This window comes from Sturnira hondurensis, unplaced genomic scaffold (assembly GCF_014824575.4).
Source record: "Sturnira hondurensis isolate 20B ecotype Veracruz unplaced genomic scaffold, ASM1482457v3 Scaffold0001538, whole genome shotgun sequence".
NCBI lineage: Eukaryota > Metazoa > Chordata > Mammalia > Chiroptera > Phyllostomidae > Sturnira > Sturnira hondurensis.
In genome coordinates this window covers 1,098,088-1,117,160 of record NW_028074169.1, presented here as the reverse complement: position 1 = coordinate 1,117,160, position 19,073 = coordinate 1,098,088, and the positions used below count along the sequence as shown (strand labels likewise).

Sequence of the window (19,073 nt, the reverse complement as noted above, 5' to 3'; positions counted from 1 at the left end):
CTTACTGCACACATACCTATCCCTAAATAGCATGCTGCCTGTGACCTTTCTCTTACAAGCTGTGGTTACCTCTGAGAGCTCAAAAGAGCTGTAAGTTGGAAAAGATAGCCCTGGTCCTTACCCTCACTATGATTATTTCAGATCCCATCCCAGCACAGCCTGGTAGGAAGAGAGCAGAACCTGTTGTTGAAGGTAAGAACAGTTCTCAGAAATCCATGCCCCAAACCATACTCTGTCTATCCCAATGTCATTGACCTTGACCTTTTAGAAAATTGCTTCTGCCATAACATGAGATTTCAGTATCTGTAACTACTGGTAAGAATACAAGAAACACTCTGAGGCAAAATAAATTTGGCTGAATTTGGAGGATTGTTTACTTTTTCAATTGTGATGGAATATACATAAAATATACTATTGTAACTTAAAAAAAATTATGACCTAAAGATATGTTCGTTAATTTGAGAGAGAGAGAGAGAGATAGAGAGAGAGAGAGAGACTGATGTAAGAAACATCAGTTGGTTTCATTTCATATGCACCCCAACTGGGGATCAAGTCTGTAACCTTAGTATGTGTCCTGACCCTGAGTCAAACCTGCAACCTTTTGTCACAGAGAGAGAAATTCAATCAACTAAGCCACCCAAGCAGGGCTACCACTGTAACCTTTTTTTAGTGACAGTTAAGTGCCATTAAGTACATTCACATTGTTATGTAACCATCACCATCATCCACCTCCAGAACTATTTCATCTTCCCCATCTGTACCCATTAAACAATTCCCTATTCCTTCCACCCCCAGGCCCTGAAAATCACTATTCTGCTTTGTGTCTCTAGAAATTTAATTACTCCAAGCATCTCATTGTAAGGGGAAATACAGTATTTGTCCTTTTGTGACTAGTTCATTTTACTCATAATCATATCCTAAAGGTTTATCCATTTTCTAGTATGTATTAGAATTTCCTTCCTTTTTAAGGCTCAATAAAATTTAATTGTATATATAGACCACATTTTACTTATGTACTCACCTGTTGATGGGCACTTGTGTAGCTTCCACACTTTGACTATTGTCAGTAATGCTGCCATAAACATGGGTGTACAAATATCACTTTGAGTCTCTGCCCTCCATTCTTTTTTAAAATTTTTTTCTTGCTGTTCAAGTACAGTTGTATCCATTTTACCCCCATCATTCCTCCCTCCACACCAGCCATTCCCACTTCCCCTCCTTGATCCTACCCCCTTTAGTTTTGTCCATGTGTTCTTTAAACATATTCCTGAAAACCCTTCCCCTTTTTCCCCCATTATATCTTCCCACCTCCCATCTGGTTGCTGTCAGTTTGTTCTTAATTTTAATGTCTCTGATTATGTTTTTCTTGCTTGTTTTGTTGATTAGATTCCACTTATAGGTGAGATCATATGGTATTTGTTTTTCACAGCCCAGCTTATTTAGTTTAGCATAATGCTCTTCAGATCCATCTATGTTGTCACAAAGGGTAGGAGCTCCTTTCTTTCTTTTGCATAGTATTCTATTATGTAAATATAATAGTTTTTTAATCCATTCATTTATTGATGGGCACTTAGGTTGCTTCCAGCACTTGACTATTATAAATTGTACTCCTATAAACACTGTGGTGCATAGGTTCTTTAGAATTGATGTTTCAGGATTCTTAGGGTATGATCCCAGCACCAGAATTTCTGGGTGAAAAGGCACTTACTTCCATTTTTAGTTTTCTGATGAAATACCATGCTGTTTTCCACAGTGGCTGCACCAGTCTGCATTTTCATTGACAGTGTACTAGGGTTCCCTTTTCTCCACACTTCTACAACACTTGTTTGTTGATTTGTTTGTGATGGCATTCTCACTGGTATAAAGTGGTATCTTATTGTGATTTTAATTTGCATATCTCAAATATCTAGTGATGCTGAGCATCTTTTCATATGTCTCTGGGCCCTTTCTATGTCCTCCTTGGAAAAGAGTCTATTCAAGTCCTTTGCCCATTTTTTAATTGAGTTATTGGTCTTCCTGGAGTGGAGTCATGTGTGCTCTTTATATATTTTAAAACAGGTTTTTTGTTGTTGTTGCTGTTGTTGAGTTGTGGTATTTACTGTTTCAAATTTTCATTGAATTTATTGGGGTGACATTGGTTAATTATATAAGTTTTAGGTGCACAATTCTATAACACATCATCTTCATTCTGTATAGTGTGCTCACCACCCAAGTCTCCTTCCATTATTATTTACCTCCTCATACTCTCTTCAACCTCTCCCCACCTCTCTTTCCCTCTGATAATAACCAAACTGCTGTCTGTGTCTATGAATTTATTTATTTATTTGCTTAAACCCTTCACCTTTTCCACCCAGCCTCCCAATCCCCTGTCCTCTGACAGCTGTTAGTCTGTTCTCTGTATCTATGAGTCTGTTTCTATTTTGTCTGTTAATTTATTTTGTTTATTAAATTCTATGCTTGTAATTGTTGGGAACTGCTCTGCCTCGTTTCAGGAGTTGTAACTGCCCCCCATGGCTAAGGCTGAGTGAGCAATCTATGGAATGCCAGCCACTAAGGAGACAAAGCTTGTCTCTGGTAGCAAATGCTGGTTCTGCTTCATCTCCCAGCCCCCAATGCTTGGTCGGTTAGTCTATGATGGGTACAACCCCTCAGAGGAGGGGCAACCTAAGCCACACACAATTACTTGGGAGGCCATCATGGCAAGACTAGGGGGGCTGCAACAAAGAAGGAGTGATAGACCTTCACCCCCCAGCTATTCTGACATAGCCCAAGTCCTCGTGTCCTCTGGGAGAAGCATTTCCTGGCTCTATTCCACTTAAGGCTGAAAACCTATGATGGGGGAGGTGGTGCAGCCCCTTGCTGGCTAGAGTGGGATCTGGGGTGATCGGGCATAAGAAAGAGTTCCTAAAGTCCTGTGAAGCCTGCCTTGCTAAGAGTGATTTCATTCATATGGTAATGGTACGAGCAGGAAATGAGTATGTCTCCCAAAGTTTCTGCAACTCCCTTACCTGACAGACACTGACTCAGATTAAGCCCTCAGATTTCTTTGAAATGTTGTCTACTGTTTGATCCTTGCCACCTGACATTGATTGATGACCTTTACCTGTATTCCTGTGTATTACAACCTAATAAAAGCTGTTGAGGAAGGGGATCTTGATCTTTCTCCTCTGAGAGATTGGCCACCTCTCCTCCCCAAGAACATCATGTCTTGGTAGTTTCACTTTCATCTATGGCGGATGGGGGAACTTTACAGGTAAAGTTGCCCCCACATGTAGTAGTTCTTTATACCTTGTGAATATTAACCCCTTTCAAATATATAATTTGTAAATATTTTTTCCATTCCATGGGTTGTTTTTTCACTTGTTGATAATGTCCTTTGGTGTGCAAAAGTGTCCAATTTATCTATTTTTCCCTTGTGCTTTTTATGCCATATCAAGAAATAACTGCTTTTCCCCTATATTTTCTCTGAAGAATTTTATAGTTTCAGCGTTTTTGTTTATATCAATTTGTAATTAATATTTATGTATGGTATAAGGTAAGGGCCTAATTTTACTTTGGCTTGTGGATATGCAGTTTCCCCTACACTGTTGGAAAGACTGTACTTTTATTTGGTACCCTTGTCAAAATCATTTGACCATATGTAAAAGTTCATTTTGGGGCTCTCCGTTATGTTCAGTTGGTTTATGTCTTTCTTTATGCAAGGATCCTCTGTTTCTCTTGCTGTAGGTTTTAGATAGTTTTGAAATCAGAAAATGAGAGGTCTCTAAAATTCTATTCTTATCTTTGAACTTTGACATTTAATTATGTGTCTGACTACGGATCTCTTTAGAGTTAACCTTTTAGGGCATCTTAGAAGATGTCCATTTTCTTCCCAAAATTTGAGAAGTTTTCAGTCATTATTTTATTAAATTGTTTTTCTAACCCTTTTCTCTCCATCTTCTGCTTCAGGGACTTCCATCATTGCTTCCCTTGATGATGTCCCTTGATGATTTCTTTACTCTTTTACATTCTATTTTTTGTTTGGCTGTCTCATTAGATAATTTCAAATTACCTAATTTCAATTTCACTAGTTCTCTTTTTTTGTTAATCAAGTCTGATATTGACACTTTCTATTTTTTTATTTCAGTCATTGTATTCTTCAGTTGTAGGATTTCTATTTGTTTCAATTTTTTTAAAGTTTCTATTTCCTTGTAAACCTTTTCACTTTGCTCAGGTACTATTTTCCTGATTTTGTTTAGTTGTCTGTCTCTATTTTTTTGTATTTTATTGAGTTTCTTTAACATAATTAATTTGATTTTTTTGTTAAGCAGTTTGTATATCTCCATTCACTGAGGTTAGTTGTTAGAACTTTGTTGATTTCTTTTGGTGGTGTCATATTTGCCTGATTCTTCCTGATCCTTGTACCATTGTATTGGTGTCTGCTTCTTTGAGGAAACACTCACCTCTTCCAGTGTTTTTAATTTGGCTTCATCAAGGAAAGACCTACACTAGTCAACTTAGCCTTAGGTTCTTAGTGGGCCAGGTGATAGTGTCTATGAGAAGGTTGGGCAAATTGATGATTGTCTGTCACTAGCAATGTTGCTGGACAGGCTCTCAGGTGGGGCTACTGTCTGGTCTTCACAATTGAGTGGGTCTGTTTGGGGAGTAATTATGGGGGCCTCTCAGTTGAGTGAGGCTTCTGATGAATACTCTGGTCCAGTTTTCCACTGACAAAGGTACACGATTATGGCTGAGATCCATATACTGGTCTCTGAAAGCTCCCATAACTTACCTGTGCTTCTAACTGTACCCAGGTGGTCTAGATGTGCCAGTGTCCCAGTGTTCTGTATGGAGTGAGCAGAAGTTGGCCTTTCAGGCAGGACCTTGGCCTGCTGTAGAAGTTGGATGTACTTCTTAGTTTCTCTTTTTCCTACTGGAAAAATTTCAGGACAAGGAGATCCTTCTTGGCACAACACAATTATGACTTGATACAGGTGCTATGTGGACAAAGTGAAACAATTTCTCTTACTCTTTTAAATTCAGTTTTTTTCTTGAATATTATTCTCTGTCAGCATGCTACATCATCCTTTGGTTACAGAATCCTCACAAAAGTATTCTCTTCTGTGAATAGTTCTTAAATCCAAGTTTATGTGGTGTGACTAGATTTGGAAACCTTCTATTCTGCTTTTGTAGCATACACCCTGGCAATTGGCTTTTCTTTTTTGTAGTGCAAGTTTTTGTCTTAAGCTTTGATGGCAGAGGCATCCACTTCAAAGATGGCTGTATTGAATAAAACATATAGCCAGTCATATAAATAGATTAAAAGCCAGGATATTTCCCTCCACAAAGTTCCTTTGTTTTAGAGAACTTTGATTGATTTAGATAACTTACCACTTTTTAAAATATATATATAATATTTATTATATTTTCCATTACCATTTAGTCCCTTTCTTTTCTTTCTCTCCTTTCATTTCAGCTCTTGCATGTTAAATTCATCAGTAAAGACTGAACTGAAAAACCCTAGGTACCCCACCCTGGAACCTGACAAAGGCAGAGTCTTAGGCCCATATTCTCTCTCTCTTTCCCTACCCTTGACCTTGCTGTGTGAACTCAAGTGTTCAGTATACACTCCAGAGTCTGTAGGTAATAAACTGTCTTTTCAAAGTTTCTGATGCTTATTGATGAGGGCATCTTGTAGTTATATTAGGAACCACATATTGGTTTCAAAAGGGAGCCTAGGCCTAGGTGAGCACCCCAATTTTTTATTTTCAATAGCATCACTCTCAATAGTGTGAGACTAGTACAAAATAATTAACATAGTTTACAGGATAGCATAATCATTTGATTAATTAAGCCAGGAGAATGTTCTTAATGGGGCAACTGGTTTACTATTCACCAAACTTAGGTGGGAAACAACATCTGGGAAAAAAGCACTGCTTGCTGGGGGTTTGTTGTGCAGCTATGTGCTTTCACATATAGCCTTCATTATGCTCCAGAGGCCTTAGGGCTTATCCCCCCCCAAAAAACCTCCTGGGTTTATCATGCAAGTGGAGGCATATCGCAATCCTATAGAGGTTGACTGAGACACGCTAGAGAGAAAAGTGGCTGCCTAGAAGGAGGACTCACTGTGATGTTCAAAGTTTGTCCATAACAAAAATTAAGATTAAGGTAACAAGAGAACATTAAAAAGTAGAAACTGAGATCAGACAGGAACTAGTATAAAGGATGCATGGACAACAACTAAGGAGGGTAGAAATAGGAGGGAGGTGGGGACCATTGGGGGGTGGGCTGGGATGGGAGTAGATGACAGAAAACTGTACTTGAACAACAATTAAATAATTTTTTAAAAGGGGGGAAAAAGAAAAGAACCCTGAACTGAAATTTAAACTTTTTCTAAAGATTTTGTGCAGCAGGGAGAAGATTGGAGAATTAATTACCTTTTTAAAAACCTTTTTATTGTTATTCAAGAACAGTTGTCTCCATTTCCCCACCACCACCCCAGCCATCCTCACCACTCACCCTTAATCCTAACCCCTTTGGATTTGACTATGTGTCTTTTATACACGTTCCTTGACAACCCTATACCTTTTACCCTCATTACCCCCTCCCACCTTCCCTCTGGCCACTGTCAGTTTGTTCTTAATTTCACTGTCTCTGGTTATATTTTGGTTGCTTGTTTGTTTTGTTGATTATGTTCCACTTATAGGTAAGATCACATGGTATTTGTTTTTTACCACATGGCTTATTTCACTTAGCATAATATTCTAAGAATCCTGAAACACAAATCCAAAAGAACCTATGCACCCCAATGTTCATAGCAGCACAATTCACAATAGCCAAGTGCTGGAGGCAACCTAAGTGCCCATCAGTAAATGAGTGGATCAAAATGTTGTGGTAAATTTACATGGTGGAATACTATGAAGCATAAAGAAAGAAGGAGCTCCTACCCTTTGCAACAGCTTGGATGGAACTAATTCGCTTTTGCAGATTTTGAAATAAGCTCAGAATTGTTGCTCATGGCTGCCAAAATGTGTCAACTGGCCACTACCATTAAAGATCCTAAAATGTTTAACTTCTTAAATGTTCATTCAGGCTATACACATACTTTCTGCAAGATATCAGATCCTGAGCCCCTCAGCTCTCTCTTGAATGTGTCAAAACCAAAAAATATCCTTCATAAGGAATTCCTACTACCAAATGAAAACATAACAGGATTAATGAGACTTCTAGTAAGAAAGAAAAGAGAATGGGAAAGGTTAAAACCACTAGAGCCACCAATATTTGTACCAAGGCTTTCTTTCTGCTCACTTGAATACTTATTGCCTTGTGCCATGCCCATCCTTCCATCACAAAGATCACTACTAAGGCCCACAGTGAAAACATTACATGAGGCATTTCTCCTATAGTGCAAAATTGGTCTGGTCCAATTGGTCTGTCATTCAATGAAAATAGTGACCCAAATGATCCCCTCTTTATTTGCCACCCTGAAGCTCTAGAACATAAAACTCTTGGTTTCTAAAAAAGGATGGAAGTCTTCATTCTCATAATAAAAAGTACCGGGGAAAATGTAATTGGATGGATGGACCAGCCTTTTGATATCATTTAGGCTACAATCCAATTATTTAATTAATAAAAGCTATTTATCTTTCTTTAAATTACACTTTACTGATCATGCTATTACAGTTTTTCCACTTTTTCTCTTTTTGGCACCCTCCACACAGTGACTCCACTCCTTCAGGCAATATCTACACCTTGTTATGTTCATGGGTCATGGGTATAAGTTCTTTGACTACTGCATTTCCCCTACTGCACCTTACATCCCCATGGCTATTCTGCAAATGTATTCTTCATACATTTCCCCAAATACCCCTACCATCTGGCAACATCAAAACACTCTCTGTATCCATAATTCTGTCTCTGTTCTTCATGTTTGATTAGTTTGTTTTATAGACTCAATTGTTAATAGATACATAATTTTGCCATTTTATTGTTCATAGTTTTGATCTTTTTCTTTTTGAAAGACTTTATTTTTTTATTTTATTAGGGAGGGAAAGAGAGTGAGAAAGAGACAGACTTAAACATCAGTGTTTGGTTTCCTCTCACACACCACTTAATGGGGACCTGGTCAACAGCTACTACAAATCATTGTCAGGTAGTAAGGATAAAACAGTAGATAGCACACAAAGAACTATTAGGGCTTCTTCTGAGTCAGGGTCTATCAGCTAAAAGGCTTCAAAACTTTGGGAACAAACTCATTTCCTGCTTGGACTGTTATCATTTAACTAAGAACATTCTTAGCAAAGCAGGCATCACAAAATTTTACCTATCCTTTCTCAGGCCTGATCACCTGAGGAGCCCCCCCTTTCCAGCACAGGGATGCACCGCTCTCTGACACTGTTTCAGGCTTAAGTCAGTCAGAGGAGACAGGTAGCCAGGGAATTTTCAGAGACTTCTTGCAGACTCAGGGGAGTCAGGCTTCGTCAAAGCTGAGAGGCGAGGGTCCATCACCACCTTTCTCTATAGCCCCCAAGTCCTTCCCTGGGGCCTCCATGTGATCATGCCTGTCTTAGGTCATTCCCCTCTTGGGGAATCTTACCCATCATTGGTGAAGTGATCAAGCATTGGAGGCCAGTTATGAAAAAAGGAGCAGAAGCGGCACTTCTGCCAGGGAGATAAGCTTTGTCTCCTTAGTGGCTTATGGTCTGAATGTTGCTCACTCAGCTTTAGCCATGGGGGGTTTACAGCTCCTGAAACCAGGCAGGGCAGTTCCCAACAGTATCTCACTGTGTTAACGTACCGCATTATTTTATTCCACTTCTATACTGATAAGCATGTACACTGTTTCCAGTACTGGGTTATTGTTAATTGCACTGCTATGAACATTGGGGTGTATAGGTCTTTTGAATTGGCATTTCAGGATTCTTGGGGTATAGCCCCAGCAGTGACTGGGAATTGCTGAATCAAAAGGCAGTTCAATTTTTAGTGTCCTGAGGACATTCCATACTGGTTTCCACAGTGGCCGCACCAGTCTGCATTCCCACAAACAGTGCACTAGTGTTCTCTTTACTCTACAAACTTGCCCACACTTGTTTGTTGATTTGTTTATAATGGCCATTCTGACTGGTGTGAAGTATCTCACTGTGGTTTTATTTTCATCTCTCTGATGGCTAGTTATACTGAGCACCCTTTCAAATGTCTCTGGGCCCTCCACATGTCCTCCTTGAAGAAGTGTCTGTTCGGGTTCTTATTGAATTTTTTAATTGGATTGTTTCACTTCCAGGTTTCAAGTCATGTGAGTTCTTTATATAGCTGGAAATCAAACACTAGTCTGAGAAATCATTGGCAAATATATTTTTGCATGTGGTTGGCTCCTTTTTCATTTCACTAATGATTTCTTTATTTTATTTTATTTTATTTTATTTTATTTTATTTTATTTTATTATTGTTCAGGTACAGTTTTCTGTCTTATATTCCCAGCCCTGCCCAACCCCCCAAGTGCTCCCCACCTCCCTCTCATTTCCACTCCCCACCTTAGTTATTGTCCATGTGCCCTCACTAATAATTTCTTTAGCCAGGCAGAAACTTTTAGTTTTTTGGTTTATAGATTTTTTTATTATCATTATTTGTGGCAGCACAATGTATATGCAGAATATTTTTAAATGTAATGTAGTCCCATTTGTTTATTATTTCCTTTATGTCCCTTTCTCTAAGGGGCATAAAGGTGAAAATATTGCTCTGTTGGATATCTAAAATTTTCCTGTCTATGTTCTCCTCTAGGACTTTTTTTTGTGTCATGACTTATATTTGTCTTTTATTGATCTTGAGTTTATTTTTGTGTATGGTGTGAGTTGATGGTCAAGGTTCATTATTTTGTGTGTACCTATGTAGATCGCCCAGCACCATTTGTTGAAGAGGCTATTTTTACTCCATTTTATGCAACTACCCTCTTTGTCAAATATTAATTGACCATAGAGACATGGGTTTATTTTTGGGCTCTCTATTCTGTTCCATTGATCTATGTACCAGTTCTTTTGCCAATACCAAACTGTTTTGATTATCGTGGTCTTGTAATATAGTTTGATTGCAAGTACTGTGATCCCTCCTACTTTGTTCTTCTTTCTCAAAGTTGCTGCAGCTATTCGTGGTTATCTATGGTTTCATATAAATTTTTGAAATATTTGTTCTATGTCTGTGAAATATGCCACTGGTACTTTAATAGGGATTGTGTTGAATCTATAAATTGCTATGGGTAGTGTGGACATTTTGATGATGTTAAATCTTGCAATCCATGAACATGGTTTATGCTTGCATTTGTTAATGTCTTCCTCAATTTACTTCTTCAGTGTTTTGTAGCTTTCTGAGTACAGGTATTTTACCTCCTTTGTTAGATTCATTCCTAGGTAGTTTATTTTTCTTGTTGCTATATCAAATGGGTTTTTTTCCCCTAAATTCTGATTCTGATATTTCATTGTTGTTGTACAAAAATGCCTTTGATTTCTGAATACTGAGTATGTATCCTGCTGTTTTTCCAAATTCACTTTTTAGGTCGAATAATTTTCTGATGGAGTCATTAGTGTTTTCTATGTACACTATCATGTTATCTGAAAATGACAGTTTTGTTTCCTCTTTTCCAATTTGGATGCCTTTTTTTCTTTTTCTTATCTGATTGCTGTGGCTAGAACTTTTTATACTGTGTTGAATGGAAGTGGTGAAAGAGGGCACCATTGCTTGTTCCTGACCTTAGGGGGAATCTTTTAGTTTTTGCCCATTTGTATGACGTTGGCTGTAGATTTCTCATATATGACCTTTATTATGTTGAGTTATGCTCCATCTACTTCCCCTTTGCTGAGTGTTTTTTTTTTATTATAAATGGGTGCTGTACTTTATCTATTGCTTTTTCAATGCCTATTGATATAATCATGTGATTTTGTCATTCTTTTTGTTTATGTGATATATTGTGTTTATCGATTAGCAAATGTTGTACCATGCTAGCATCCCTGAGATGAATCTCACTTGATCATGGTGTGTGATCTTTTTAATGTGTTGTTGGATGCAGTTTGCCAATATTTTGTTGAAGATTTTATCACCTATGTTCATCAGCAACATTGGCCTGTAGTTTTCTTTTTTATTGTGTCTTTACCTTGTTTTGGGATTAGAATGATATTGGCATCCTAAGTGAGCATCATCCCTCTTCTTGGATTTTTTGAAATAGTTTGAGAAGAAAAAGGGTTAGCTCATCCTTAAATATTTTGTTAATTTTTCCTGTGAAAGTGTCTGTTCCAGGGCTTTTGTATGCCGGAAGTTTTTTAATTACTTCTTCAATTTCACTATCTGTTATTAGTCTGCTCAGGCTTTCTGCTTCTTTTCAATTCTATTTTGGAAGATTATATGTTTCTAGAAATTTGTCCATTTTACCCAGGTCTTCAAATTTCTTGGCACATGGATCTTCACAGCAATTTCTTACAATCCTTTGTATTTCTGTGGTATCAGCTGTAAATTCTCCTCTTTCATTTCTGATATTGTTTATTTCCATTCTCTGTTTTTTTCTTGATGCATCTGGTTAATGGCTCATTGATTCTGTTTATCTTTTCAAAGAACAAGCCCCTCACTTTGTTGATTCTTGGGGTTGCTCTCTTAGTCTCTATGTCACTCAATTGTTCTCTGACCTTAGTTATTTCCTTCCTTCTACTCACTCTTGGCTTTGTTTGTTGTTGTTCCTCCAGTTTTGGTAGGTGCAATATTAGGTTCTTTATTTGAAATATTTCTATCTGTTTTAGGTAGGCTTGTATTGCTATGTACTTCCCTCTCAGGACTGCCTTCATAGGCTTTGGGTTATTCTATGTTCATTTTTATTTGTTTCCAGAAACTTTTTGATTTCTTCCTTGATATCATTGTTAACCCATTCATTGTTTAATAATATGCTATTTAATCTTCATCAATTTCAGTGCTTTTGAGTTTTTTCCTTTGAAGTTGGTTCCTAGATTTAAGTTCTTAGATCATGAGAAAATGCTTGATAATATTTCAATTTTCTTGGATTTGTCGAGGCTTGTTTTGTGTTCTGTTATGTGGTTTGTCTTTGACAACGTTTCATATGTATTAAAAAAGAATGTATTGTTTACTTCTTTAGGATGAATGTTTCTGTATATATCATATAAGTCCATTTGATCTAGTGCATTGTTCAGTGCCAAAATATCATTGCTGGTTCCTTTTTAAAATATAATGTAGCTTGTATTAATTAGAGAAAAGAGGGAATTTGACTGCATGATACAAAGAATCCAGTCTGACCAGATACCACAAGAATCCTTCTCTGTGATCTATGTAGGCAAACTCAGGGGGCCTCTCTGATCAATACAGACATGTGGACAGTGACTTTTTCAAGTAGCTGGCTTCTCCTAGGGAGCATGTAACAATCCCCTACAATTTCCTGGAGGCAAGGTGAGAGGGCATGACGGTTCTCACAGAACTGCTTTCCAAGTTATCTCAGGATGACTTTTACAATTCTCTTACACCACTATTTTAAAGGATCTGCACAGAAGATAGGGCAAGAGCCATGTAAACAATGTTGTGTGGCAAATGAACTGTCTCTGTTCATGGAATCACAGTGGGTGACAAAAGTCTAATTAAGCATTGTATGAAGACAATGCCACACTTTCCCCAGGGCCTGTCCAGTTAGTGTGGATAAACTTTTTCCTGGTTTGGCTAAGAGTTCATAGGTATAATCCCCAAAGTAATGTCACTCAATCTGGATCAAGTTGGTTGGCATCATGTCATGTCTATAGCTGTCATAAAAGAAAAGAGCCATGGTGAAGCAGAGCATAGAAGTGCCCACCTGGATACCACACTGACTTCCCACTGCCAGGAGTCCTGGTAGTCTTTGGTAGATGATTTAATGAAGTCATCTAGCCAAGAATTGTGTGGCTCAGTGGATTGAGTGCTGGCCTGTGAACCGAAGGGTCACCAGTTTGATTCCCAGTCAGGGCACGTGCCTGGGTTGTGGGCCAGGGCCCCAGTAGGGGGCACATGAGAGTCAACAGCACATGGATGTTCCTCTTTGTCTTCCCTTCCCCTGTTTAAAAATAAATAAATAAAATCTTTAAAAACATTATTTAAAAAAGAGGTTATCTAGTAATAGGCTTTGAAATTCTGGGTTTCAATTAAATGCATCTTTTATCTTTCCTAGAAATACACTTCTGATGATGCAGACCTCCTCCACATCAAGACAATACCACTTAGTTGAGGATCCAGCCTAGCTCAGTGGCTGCGTGTTTCAGGTGCATAAAGCATTGAGCATAAGAGATGATCTTGGATGCACAGAGGGCCTTTCCAATGTCCTCCAGGAATGATTTCTCATTGTCTTTAAATTGGATCATCTGAAACCCATTCTACTTTTTTCCAGCTTGAATTATTTTGTCCTTCAGAGATGAAAAACATTGGGTGAAGACTACTTCTCCAATGAGGGTGATAAGCACGCCATACTCCAAGGCTTAGATGGCAGTACACTTCCCCTTATCCTTCTGCCTTACACTGTCTCTGGTCTCTTGAGTCAGGGAAATGATATTTTTGTCTGGGAACTTGAGGATATTGGCTGTGCTTTCAATCAGTAGTGAATATAGGTCTGTATTATTACAGTCCTCAAATGTCTATGACATCTCATCATGCTCCATGCCCATGATATCCTACATCACATGATAAGCCTCATAGATCAGCTGTATGGCCCCATACTCAATCACATTGTGCACCATCTTCATAAAATATCCTGCTCCCTCCTCTCCCACCCAGTCACAAAAGGGCTTTCCATTTCCTGCTTTTATAGCAATACTTTAGAAAATCATGTTGATGTGGGTCCAGGCTTTTTTGTTCACTCCAAGCATAGTGGTGGGTCATACTGGGCCAATTCTTCTCCATAACTAATACTGCTTCCCATAAACAAGATTCCCTTGGGCTTGAAGTCTCAACATTATCTAATGGTATTCCTGTAATCAGAGTTTCCTCCATCGATGATGACGTCATCCATGTCCAACACTGGTAGTAATTTTTTAATGAAATCATCAACAGTTTGACCAGCCTTCACAAGCAGTATGATCCTCAAGGCTTCTTCAGCTTGGAGACCATCTCCTCCAATGAGTGAGCATGAACAGTTTTGGTTTGCTTTTCCCCATTAGCAAAGATATAATCAACTTTGGAGACTGTCCTATTGAAAATACAGACCACAAAGCTGTGGTCTTTCATGTTCAAAATTAAGTTCTGGCCTGTGACAGGCAATCCAATCAGTGCAATATCAGCTTGGGCCATGTTGGCATCAGGGGCATTGTCAGTCTGTGAAGAAGAGAAGAGAGGCCAAGAGCATGGTACATATGGCACTGATACCCAAAGCTGAGTTTCACTGAGTCCTTTGTTGATTCTGTGTAAGGAAAATCTATCCATTGTTTACAGTGGGGTGTTAAAATCCTCTAGGATAAGTGTGTTTCTGCCTGTATCTTTTTTGAAATCCTTCAAGAATTTTCTTATATATGTAGGTGCACCTATGTTGCATACATATATGTTTACAATGTTTAAATCTTCCTTATGAATTTTTCTGTTGAGTATTATACAATGTCCTTCTGTGCCTTTTTATGGAATTTGTTTTAAAGTCCATTTTGTCTCATATAAGTATTGCTACTCCAGCGGGTTTTTTTTTTTTGTCCATTTGCTTAGAATATTTTTTCTAAACCTTCACTTTCAGTCTGTGTATGTCTTCTTTTCTGAGGTGGGTCTCTTATAGGCAACATGTGTGTGGGTCATGTTTTCTTATCCATTCAGCTACCATATGACTTTTGATAGGAGGTTTTAATCAGTTAACATATGAGGTTATTATTGATAGGTATTTATTCACTGTCATTTCCCCCTTTGTACTTGTGTTCATCTCCCTATCACTCATTTTCTTCATCATCTTAAAGCAGTTTCTTTAGCATGTCTTGCAATTCTGGTTTCCTGGAGTTGTATGCTTTTAGCCTTCTTTTGTCTGGGAAATTCATTATTTTGCCTTCCATTTTAAATGAGACACTGGCTGGATAGAGTAGTCTTCATTGCAGGCCGTTGCTCTTCGTTACTTGTAAAATTCTCTGCCATTTTTTCTGGCTTGTAGTGTTTCTGTTGAGAAGTCAGCTGCTAGTCTTATCAGAACTCCTTTGTATGTTACTCCTATTTCTCCCTTGCTGCCTTTAAGATTCCTTTAACAAAGATCTGGAAAGAAACATTTGAAGTGATGATGTTAACCACATGGAAGGTTATCAGTGTGGAGGAGGAGGAAGAGAATGGGGAGAAAAGGTACAAAGAATAAGAAGCATAAATGGTAGGCACAAAATACACAAGGATGGTTAAGAGTAGTATAAGAAATAGAGAAACCAAAAAACTTATAGGTACAACCCCTTGACATGAACTTAGAGAATAGGAAAATGCTGGTCAGAGGAGGGATGTGAGTGGAGGAAAAGAAAGTGGAGAAAAAATGGGATAACTTTAACAGCATAATCAATAAAACATACTTAAAAAAGAAATAGAATCATCCCAGGGGTGCAAGGATGGCACAATATTTGCAAATCCATAAACATAATACATCAAATAAACAAAACAAAAATGAAAATCACATGCTCCTAGTAATAGATGTGGAAAAAGCATTTCATAAAATACAGCACTCATTTATGATAAACATACTTAGCACAGTCAGAATAGAGGGAGCATTCCTCGACATGATAAAGGCCATATACGAGAGACCTACAGCCAACATCATACTTTTTTTTAAAGAGAGAATCTTTTTTTTTAATATTTTATTTATTTATCTTTAGAGAGAAAGGGAAGGAGAGAAGAAGAGAAACATCAACGTATGGTTGCCTCCCGTGAGTCCCCCACCGGGAATCGGCCCACAACCCAGGCATGTGCCTCGACTGGGAATCGAACTGCGATCATATGGTTCGCAGGCCCGCGCTCGATCCACTGAGCTACACCAGCCAGGGCACCAACATCATACTTAATGTGCAAAAACTTAAAGCTTTCCCACTAAGGTCAGGAACAAGACAAGGATGTCCACTTTCACCACTCTTATTCAACATAATATTGGAAGTCCTAGCCACAACAATCAAAGAAGAATAAAAAAATAAAAGGCACCCAAATTGGAAAGGAGGAAGCAAAACTGTCATTGTTTGCACATGACATGATAGAGTACATAGAAAATCCTGTAGACTCCACCAAAAAACTACTCAACTTAATAAGTGAATTTTGCAAAACAGCTGGATACAAATTCAATATTCAGAAATTAAAGGCATTTTTGTACACCAACAATGAAATATAAGAAATAAAAATCAGGGAAAAAATCCCATATGATATAGAAACAACAACAAAAAATAAATAAACTACCTAGGAATAAATCTAATCAAGGAGGTAAAAGGCCTGTACTCAGAAAACTACACAACACTGAAGAAAGAAATTAAGGAAGACACAAGCAAACGGAAGTGTGTGCCATGTTCATGGATTGGAAGAATTAACATCATCAAAATGTCCATACTACCCAAAGCAATTTACAGATTCAATGCAATACCTATTAAAACACCAATGGCATATTTCACAGACATAGAACAAACACTTCAAAAATTTATATGAGGTCATAAACGACTGTGAGTATCTGCAGCAATTTTGAGAAAGAACAAAGTAGGAAGGATCACAATACCTGATATCAAACTGTATTACAAAACCACTGTAATCAAAACAGTCTGGTGTTGACATAAGAACAGACACATAAACCAATGGAACACAACCCAGAGCCCAGAAATAAGCCCAAGACTCTATGGTCAATAAATCTCTGACAAAGATGACAGTAACATAAAATGGAGTAAAAATAGCCCCTTGGACAAATGGTGTTGAGAGCTCTTGACAGCTACATGCTAAAAAAAAGAAAAGAAAAGAAACTTGCTCACCAACTTACACCACACACAAAAATAAATTTGAGGTGGGTAAAATACTTAAATATAAGTCATGACACCATAAAAATCATAGAGGAAAGCATAGGCAGGATAATCTCAGATATTCCACACATCAATGTTTTCACCCATATGTTCCCTAGAGCAAGACACATAAAGGAAAGTATAAACAAATGGGACTTCAGCCAATTAAAAAGCTTCTGCATGGCTAAAGAAAACAGCGTTGAAAAGAACCAACTGCATGAAAAAATATATTTGCCAATGATAACTCAGACAAGGGTTTCATCTCCAAAATATATAAAGAACTCACAGGACTCCACTCCAGGAAGACAAACAACCCTATTCAAAAGTGGGTGAAAGACTTGAATGGACACCTCTCCAAGGAGGACATACATGGGCCCCAAGACATAAAAATATGCTCAGCATCACTACCCATCAGAGAAATTTAAATTAAAACCACAATGAGATACAACTTCACACCAGTAAGAATGGCCATCATAAACAAAGCAACAAACAAGTATTGAAGAGAATGTGGAGATAAGGGAACCCTAGTGCACTCTTGGTGGGAATGCAGACTGGTGCAAGCACTGTAGAAAACAGTATGGAATTTCCTCAGAAAATTAAAAAAATGAACTGCCTTTTGACCTGGCAATTTCACTGCTGGGATTATATCCTAAAAACCCGAAACAGATATCCCAAAGAACCTATGCACCCCAATGTTCATAGCCTCACAATTTACAATAGCCAAGTGCTGGAAGCAACCTAAGTGCCAATCAATAAAGAAATGGGTAAAAAAACTGGTACATTTACACAATGGAATACTACACAGCAGAAAGAAAGAAGGAGCTCCTATCCTTTGCAAGAGCATGGATGCAACTGGAGAGCATTATGCTAAGTGAAATAAGCCAGACCATAAGGGACAAATAACATATGACTTCACCTTTAAGTGGAACCTAATCAACAAAACAAATGAGCAAGGAAAAGATAACCAGAGACATTGAAATTAAGAGCAATCTAACAGTTACCATAGGGGAGGTCAGAGGGGATAATGAGAGGAAGGATTTTCAGGAACAACTATGAAGGATATATGGACAATATCTACAGGAGGTGGAAGTAGGGAAGAAAGTGGGAATTGCTGGGGTGGGGCAAGTGGTAAGACGTGAATGCAGAAACTATAGTTGAACAACTCAGTAATTTAAAAAATCAATAAACAGTATGATAAAGGTGGAGATAAGGGCTATTGGGGATCAAAAGAGACTTCAGAAAGAGAGGCAAACTAATTCAATGTGTGGGTTCAAGCAAAACAACTGTAAAAAGGCATTTTAGGGACAAATGTTTAAACTTTCAAATGGATTATTTAATCAGATGATATTAAATCTTTGTTAATGTATAGTGGTGTTTTAAATCCTCATATATTATAAACAAGCTGACATATTTATGGATAACATGGATTTGCTTTAAATACACCACCAAAACTAAAGATGTGAAGATGAAATAGATACAATAAGATTGGAAAAATTTGATGATTGTTGAAGGTGGTTAATGAGTACATAAAATGCATTTTATTATTTTACTATTTTGTATGTTTAAAATATTCCTTAATAGAAAATATTATAAAAAGGAAAAAATTGGCTTTGAGAGGCTGTATGGGAAAGAAATAGTAAGAGTGGAGAATGGAAAGAAGTTGTATCAAGAGCGAAAGCAAAATTTAAAATGAAAATAATAAGTGGAAAGAAAAAGGTAAAATGAGGTAAGAGTAGGGAGGAGCAAAATATGAGAACTAAAATAAACTATAATATAAATCTAATGACTTAATATACCCAAATATGAATGACAGGAAATGAATATTGAGAAACTCTTCAGGAAAAAAAAAATATCACAAATCATGGAGAAGACTTCCTGATCAAAATGGCTACTGCAGTATGGGAGATGACTTAGCACTGGAATCCTGGCGGCTTTTCTCTTCCCAAAGCCTCTGTCCCTAGTCTCTCCTCAAATGTCTCTAGTCCACTCCGCTCTCAGCTCCTTACTGGAGGCTAGGTTAAGAGGCTACAAATAAAAATTTATGCATTGGACCTTTATTCAGCTCTTTGCATCTCTAGACATCTCCCTCTGGCAGAGAGAAACCCTGCTGCTTTTCACAGA

General features: G+C 37.8%; 1 pseudogene; it reads right to left on the bottom strand.

Annotated features, from left to right (window-relative positions):
• Positions 1-12,599: 12,599 nt before the first annotated feature.
• On the bottom strand, positions 12,600-14,281 carry LOC118975940 (6-phosphogluconate dehydrogenase, decarboxylating-like; annotated as a pseudogene).
• Positions 14,282-19,073: the final 4,792 nt, after the last annotated feature.